Source organism: Ambystoma mexicanum, chromosome 2q (assembly GCF_040938575.1).
Source record: "Ambystoma mexicanum isolate Mex_15411 chromosome 2q, UKY_AmexF1_1, whole genome shotgun sequence".
Taxonomy (NCBI): Eukaryota; Metazoa; Chordata; class Amphibia; order Caudata; family Ambystomatidae; genus Ambystoma; species Ambystoma mexicanum.
The window spans coordinates 1012073964-1012082431 of record NC_090924.1 but is presented as its reverse complement, the minus strand read 5'-3'; positions in this window follow the sequence as shown (position 1 = coordinate 1012082431).

Sequence of the window (8468 nt, the reverse complement as noted above, 5' to 3'; positions counted from 1 at the left end):
GACTGTGGCAGCCCTGCCCGAAACTGGTATGAATGCAGTGTGGAGTGTTGAATGGCTGGGTACTTGTCCCAATACACATACATTGTTGTGAGTGTCTGGAGTGAAGTGAATGGCATGAATGCACTATGCACCTGATTGGATGCCTGCCTGCATGAATGCCCTTCTGACCAATTGGTTGCCTGAGTGTGACCCAGCAGAATGAATGGGAGATCAACTAGTATATCTGGGGCCTCTCACTGCTAGAATTCGTGTTCAGAAGCTGAAGAGAAACTGGAGTTGAAACTGAAGCTTAACCTTGAAGCCCTGCTGTAAGAGAAGTCTTGATGCTGCTCTATTTCATCAATCTGAAAGCTGCTGTGTCTCCAAGGACGGACCCAGAGAGGACCTGGTAAGGCGCCCTCTTCCCGAGCTGTGAGGGACCATTGTGCACCAGCTGATCTTTGCCAAAGCTCCCTGGTAGACAGACTTATGACAGGCTAACGACCGGAGACGGGGACCGCCACAGAATCACAAGGAGATGTGCTCGGACACTGTTGTCCATCATCGTCGACAACCGCTGTCACCGACCGGAGCCGCCGTGCTCCCTTTGCCTAAGTAACATTTGATCCAAGGACGCTCTCGCCTGCACCATCAACCACTTTGTCCCGCCGGAGAAAGTCGAGACCGCCGACGCCCGAGGAGCAGTCGCTGGTGGGTTTCCCACCACCTGACAACCGTAGAGACGCCGGACGACTCAACACCCTTGCTGGGTCACAGTTCTTCACAATCTCTTTGCAGTCCTGAACTATCATCATCCAGGTGCCCCAACGCCTCTTCCTTGCAGGACGCCAATGCTCCGTCATCGCCGAGCACCATTAGGAATGAAGCTGCCGCCTCTCCGTCATCGTTCACCCCTTTTTCCTCGTGGGATCTCGACTATCCGTGGCTCCTGCCTTAATGGAAGCCGCTCAAGAAGGATCCGCCGACGACCCGATGACAAACTCTGCTATTCCAGGTACATTGGGGTTGTAGAACTATTTTAGAAGGAAATAAGACTCTTTTGAACAATATATGGACTGGGCTTGTACAATATATCTTTATTTACAGGTTGACCAGGTGGGGGGATCTCCACACAGAATTGTGCCTAGTTGGTAGGGGTCAATATTCTGCCAATTGTTCTAACCAACTGCTTTCCTCCTATATCTATTGTTGGTTACTTTTATTCCTTGATCTGTGTGACATTTGACCAGAGTATAGTTGATGAACTTTAATGAGATCTGATAATAATTGTGGTACCACTTTAGAACTGTATATATTTGCCATTGTAGATTTTCTGAGCACAAAGTAAGTTATTATGATAGTGTACATAACCTTGAATATTAATTATATAAATACTGTGTTTTTACTAGTACAGTGTGTGGACATTCCTTTGTGGGGGCTTGGGGACTACACTGTACTTAAGAACCAGTCTGCATCACCTCCTGAGAAGCTAGGCCTTGCTTGCTCGAACACATACCAATAATAGAGAATCTTGGCTGGGGTCTTCTGTGCCTCTCCTCTACCAAATAGAGAGCGGAAGCACAGACCCCCCTCCAGTCTTTATGCTGGGAACGTTCGCGCAATGCATCCCATACCCGTGCTCTAATCTTGTTGAATGATGCTCCATCATGGCCATAATTACTTAACGTTACTCCCGGGTACCGTGCTTTAATCCACACAGTCTCTTCTTGGTCCCCAACTGCAGCTACCAACAAACTCTTGATGTCCCCTTTTGCTAAGGGTAACCCTGCTGGGTTCTTTTCAAATGCATAGATCCATTTCCCAGCCCCTACCGTGAGTTGGGAGAGTGCTTTAAGGTACATAGTGCAATTGCCTTGCGCCCTTGTGTATTAGTGGCATTTGCATTTTTATTTTTCCTTTCCCGCCCTTAGTGGCGCTTTCCTTTTTCTGTGCTACCACTATTCTGCCAAACCTCTCTCTTAATCTTCTGTCCAAAAGGCTCTCTAGCCTTGGTGTGGCCTGGGGTGACAGTTTGGCCACACCTTCTCCCTCTTCTTTTCAGTGTCATCAAAATGATCCCAATATTCCTCTTCCCCTCTTTGGGACCCTACATTCTCGTAACCCAGGCTGTCTGTTTCCCCGTCCCGCTCTAAATGGACGGTTCTTTTAGGCGCACTGTCTTTTCTGAATAGGATGTCACCTGACTTCCACTCATCCCCAGGTGGCTGTGGGGGTGCCCATGTGGGCAACATTGGCGTTTCTACCACCCTAGTAGCTTCACATGCTGCTTGTAACCAGGTTAATTCAGTGCGTGTTGATGCCAGTGCTACCTCTAGATCTCTCACGCTCACCCCGGTGTGGGCAGTAACCTCCGGAGGTGAGACATATTGCGGGGGTAGGGCCGTGCATGGTGTGGCCACCATAGTGCCTGCTGACACATATGTTGGGCTGGTATACCCTTTCACTGGGCGAGTTACTAGCGGATATGTCCCCTTTTTAATCTCCACATTCTTATCACCCTCCCCTGCACCTGTCTCCTTGTTACTGTCATGCATCGCCCCTTCTCCCTTCGGATTCTCTGTTTCTTCAAACATTTCAATACTTCCATTCTATTTTGTAATAGTCTCCCCTTATACTTTACTGTCAGGAAGGTGGACATATGTTCCAGCGCACATCTGTCAAAAGATCCTTGCTATGGCCAGGAGTCAGACATTCCCCCCCTTTAGTCTCAGTCACCCATTGATTGTGATATTTCTGAATTTTTTTTACACTACAAGGGCAAGGCCTTACATATATTGTCTAAGGGTGTGTCTGTCTCCATGGTCCTCTCTGGCATGTGTCTTGTATTGGGGCTACACCTATTCTACTGCACCATAGTCAAGACACTAAATGTGTTTAAAGCTGTTAAGGCATATACAGTTCAGTCTTGTCTTTAGTACATGTCAATGCTGTCAATGAACTTCCCCCCACCCACAATTCCCAAATAGAGCTTCTTCACACTCTCACTGCACACTCTCCTGATGAGCCCACACACACGCCATACACGTCCCTCCTGGGCCTCCTCCTTACACTTTGAAATACACCAACAAAACAAACTAAAATACCAAGCTAAAAAAACAACCACTACTTTTCCCAAGCTCTCTACTTATATGGAGCTCCTACATTTCTCCTTATAGTTTTCCTACACTGGTCGTGACAGTGCACGTGGCGCCACCCTCTCCCCTCACTCAGGGAGGCTCCCTTATTCCGTTTCCTCTTTCCCAATATCCTTAAAAAGTTAATAAAAATGGCCGGAAAAAACCAACACAATCCAAAAACTGGTCACACTCTCAATTTCAGTCACTGCCTGTTCAAAATGTCCACTCTACTCCATACACCCAGCCCTACTTTGTTATCCCCGGCAGGCTATACTCACGTCTTCACGTTCTACCAAGAGCCTCCATTCGCGGGGTTCCACAACTGGCCTGCATCTCTCATTGCGGCCAAGCCCCGCTCCAAAGAGCTGGCAGGATTCTGCAAAGATGGTTCCCACAAAGCCACTCAGTGTACATGTTTTGGGACTGGTCACTGTAGGTGGGCACGGCCCTTCCGGAGAGGCCACCTGGATATCTCCGTAGGTACGGGGGCGATGGGATCACATGGCCAGGGTCACAAAATGAAGGCAAGTCCCGGTTTACACACATTCTAGAGTGAATACAACCATCTAGGGAAATAAGCCAGGAGATAGCTTGCAAGGATAACAAGGTTTAATTGTACAGAATACAAAATATCGGCAAAGGACTCTGCCGCTCAAGAACGTTCTGCCTGTAGAATGCATTTCCATGCCTTTTGAGGGGCCACATCGTCACAGATGACATTACATATACGGTCTAAACCCACACTGTTCAGTGGGCGTACGGTATACATGATCCTGCTTCATATAAGATGCCAGGCTACAATTAGTTGTCTCCTTTGTCGTCGGTCAGGCGCCACGTGGGTCAGCTGGGCACATCTTACCGTGAAGTGAAGGTCGGGTTGCTCATGATGTACATTGTTAAATCTACGCTAGTATACTAAGTTTACTACTACATCACTGTGGCATGCACCTGGGCGGATTGGGGATTGGTGCCAGGTGGAAGGGAGGATGAAATACAGCCACACTGACTCACACATTCTGGGCTTCGTTGATACCGTTCCTGTCGCACCCAACGTCTCCACCCTGGTTTTGATCTATAATTTATCCATCCCTGTACCTTGTGTCACAAAGAATGTATTTTATGCTGAGGGGTGAAACAGTTGCACCTGCTTAGATCTTTTATGGTCACTTGGTTTATGCTAGGACAGGGGGATCGCTCGCTTATCATGGAATGCAGGGATGTTGGGGTGGGTCAGTGGTGTGGGCTCTGGCTCTGGGCTGGCTGAGTGGAGGTTTAGAGGCCTGCTGGCAGCTTATGAGTGATGAATGGGCACTACGCTGAGCCTGGTGTTGTCTCACACCCTTGCAGGGCGCATCCCTCCCAAAGATACTAAATGTTTGCAACAGTGAAGGGACATGTGGCGGTGAAATTATGAGAGAACTGGCGGTGCCTTAATGATGTTGGGGCTAGACAAATCTTTCCATGGAGCTCGGCTGGTACAGCGCGGTCATGCAAGCTTGTGCTTTTGTCATAACTACAAAATGGTGTTTCTTTCTGTGTGTGTCCTAATGTTATGCATCAGTTGTTAGCACTATATTACCTCTGCACTGAGTTTTATAGCATGGTTCTCTTCCCCCTTATACGCTACACTATTTCATAGGAGATTCGCCTCACCTGAAAGCACCTAGGGTAGTGGGATATACTCATTTCCATCTCAACACCTTGCAGGTCCTAGTCTCAAAGTAGGTCAAAGTGTGTTATCAATCCTGTATCAATATTCAGAACAGCATAACTTACTGGTCCTGCAATGTATGCCCATTCTATGTGAAGTGTTGACCAAATGGCATTTCTGTTTTTTGGTTGAAGTAGGTGCATCTATGCAGATTTATTCAAGATTTAACATAGTTCCTGGCAAGTGTTACCAGCATACTTTCCTTGTGTTTTTTTTTGCATTCGAAAAGCAATAGAACATTGGATGATTTGCAATTGTATGTCCCTCGTATCTGTGATGTTTAGTTGAGTAGGGTGCTATGGCTGATTCAGTGCAGATGCGCTGGCCGGTTTTCTGGTGAGGGACCAATGAACATTTTTTGGTTGCTTGTATGCAACTCCAGCAATTTCCTTGAAAGTTCTGCTAGCCCTAAATATTGACTATAGGTGCTTAACCATCCATGTGTTAATATGCCCGCAAAAATATCACCATACAAAAATATTGCCATATTTTCGCGGCAATATTAAGGCATGGAACCTGTGGGGGGACACCCCACAACCCCCATATTCTTTTAAAGGCAGCGGGGGACACCCCTGCAACCCCACTCCCAAAACTCCCAAATATTATCCCAGGTAAAAATATCGCCAATGGTAGTTCCCGACGACCATATATACGGCGATATATTTGGTGGGGATAATATTACCGGATACCTGCTTAACACATCTATTCAGTTGTTTTAGTGCTGGATGATGGGTAACAACCAAGGTATTCGTTCTGTGGTTTCAGTGTCTCTGTATTCAATACCCAAACCAATTCCCTGTCAATTTGTCTGGCTGAGAGGCCCTTTTGGAAGAAGGTTGTATGGAGTGTGGTAAATTGATTGTCTTTTGTCTTTCTGTTGGAACATTTACTTTGGTAATTAGCGGGGGATGTGGATGCAGATAATAGATGCTTTTGAGTGGCTTGAATGGATGCTTGTCCTGTGGAGGTATTTGTTCCTGTGCATTGGTTTTCAGTGTGCAGCTTTTTCTCAGTGGTTGTTCCTTCCAACATAAATGGTGGTGGTGTGCATTGGTTTTCAGTGTGCAGCTTTTTCTCAGTGGTTGTTCCTTCCAACATAAATGGTGGTGTCCAGGAGGCTTATGCTCTTCATGGAGATAACATGTAATTTCCATGGACAGGAGCTGAATGGTTGAGTATCTGCCTGTTTGTTCTTCCCCATTGTAGTGCCCTGTAGAGTAAGAGGCCACCAGGACTGAATTCTTTGCATATTTCTTTCTACAGCCAACAGATTTTAAAGTAACTGAGTCTCTTGTTGTTTCGTATGTAAAGGATATGTAGAGCTGTGCATGGTTTTCTTTGTTGCCCATTTTATTATGTGACTACCATCTGATGAAGTCTATGGGACTTTGAAAGCTTATGCATCTACAATCTCAGGATATTGTTTTATTGGTCCTATACAAGGTATACCTTGATTTTAAAAGTGAACAAAGTGAACAAACACAGCATCACACCTTTATCTGTATCTATTGTTAGACGGGTTATCACAGTCCTTAGGGTCTTTAGTAGCTGTAAACCTCATATGTTATTAGTTTTCATTGGGCTTGATGGTTGATGCCCCTGCCATTTTCGATGCCCCTGCCATTTTGTGTCCTATTGGTGTTGGTATAGGCGGCAAGGTGTCTTGGGGGAAGGATCCCTTGAGAGCCTCTAATTAGTCTGGTCCCACCAGGTAAAGTAAGGGAGTCCCACACCTTGGTATTTCTCTGGTCATTGCAGATATGTTATTGTTGGAATCGGGGCACAGCCTCACAAAGAGGCAGGGTCTTGGCAGGTTGCAGGCTCAGCCTATTCACAATTGGTTTTTGGGTTGGCATATTTGGTGGAACTTGTCTCAAGGTAGTGCTCAGACAGGAAGAAGACCATCTCCTTCTAAAAAGTATTGTGGCTGAAGAAGGGAACCAGGCCCCAATCAAAGGATTGCATCCATTTAAACATTTTGTTGCCACTCAGTGAGTGGGGACAGCCACATCCAACTTTAGCTGGCTTCTTCCTGGGCTTTGTGTTGGTTGTGGATTCAGTCTTGAATCCCAGACATTATTCATGAACAGGCCGTAGCTGGTTCTTGCAAGTGTAACCCTCTCTCTACGAGGAAGGCCGTGTGCATGACCACATAAGGCCACTTCTATATCACACTCACTTGATACTAGATTGTCATGTGTTTCCATGAAGGGAAATCAGAGAGTGCACGGAAGGCTTCACCCTACAAGAATCACAAAAGGCTGTCATCAAGAAGTCAAGATCACACAGTGAACTGTGTGAGGAGACTCCGGTAAAAATAGGGAACATTGAGTACCCTAAACACTGAGGGACTTTGGTCTCTATAGATGCACAAATGGTATTTGTGTGTGTCTGATGATACCACCGATGGGGGCACATTAGGGAGAAAGTTGGGTAAACCAGATAGGCAAAGTCAACAATAGACAGGACCTTGTGCCAGAGTGGCTGAATGAGACTTTCATGACTGAAGGCTAAAAAGCCAACCCTGGATAAAAATGTCCCTGATACCATGCTCGCAGTTGGCAATGCTGACACAGATTTACTCTGAGTTGGCATGAGGACACCTGACATAGTGAGCTTATTACTGAGGCTGGAAGGTTGCTGTAACTAAGGAGTTTTATGCAATATTTTGCTGGAGGTTTGTGCTGTTATGGGTCACCATTCTAGAGCCAATACAATTTATGGAATGCCTTACAAATGTGGATATTGGTTACCCATTTTAACCACTGAACAGCAACTAGAACTGAGGTCATTGGACAAAAAAACCTAATGAGTGAACATGCTAGAATGATTTTTAAGAAAAGAAGTGAGGGAATAAGTAGCCTGAATGGTTACATTTGTGAAGTGGAGAGAGAATGACTAATTCAATAGCTCTTTCCCGTTATAGTTGAGAAAAGAGAACACAATGTAATATTGTAGCATCTGTCAAATTCAGCAAAGATCCCCCAACTAAATATTGGAATACCCTTTTCTATTTACTGCAGGCATTGTCTACACAAGACTGCCTATAGCGTAGCCAGCGATAATGAGAGGTTGCAGTCTAAATAGGGGAGCTCTTGGGGCAATTGTTCAAGGCCCTTCTTGGGAATCCTACAATTTTTTTTAAATACATCTTTTTATTAACATGTAATGGTGAACATTCATCATTCTTCCACAGAAACCAACCAACAATGTAAATTGGCTAATTTCATACTCTGTAAGTCACTCCACTGATAATTACGGTATCGCACTATTGACTAGCCAGATCCACTCTGAGATTCAAGTCCGAGAGCAAGAACCTGCAAGTCTGGGTATGCTACGCAATGCATGCAAGTAGATGGGCATGAGTGAGGGGTGCCTAGCAGCAGTTACAGACAGTACTGGCATTCAAAAAGAAAAAACGCTAATCACAAATTAACATGGGTCCATATGGGTTGTATGCTAGGTTTTGTTATTACTAATCGACAGAGCTGATTGGTTGATTGTCTTTTACATTGTCTTTGAAATGTTGGAATTGATCTTTGTGAATTGGATGTTAGTTAATTTGTTTTATCGACTGACGGTATGAGGCTGGCTATCAGGGAAGCTGTGGACACCATTTTAAACATTTCTTTGTGGTTTAC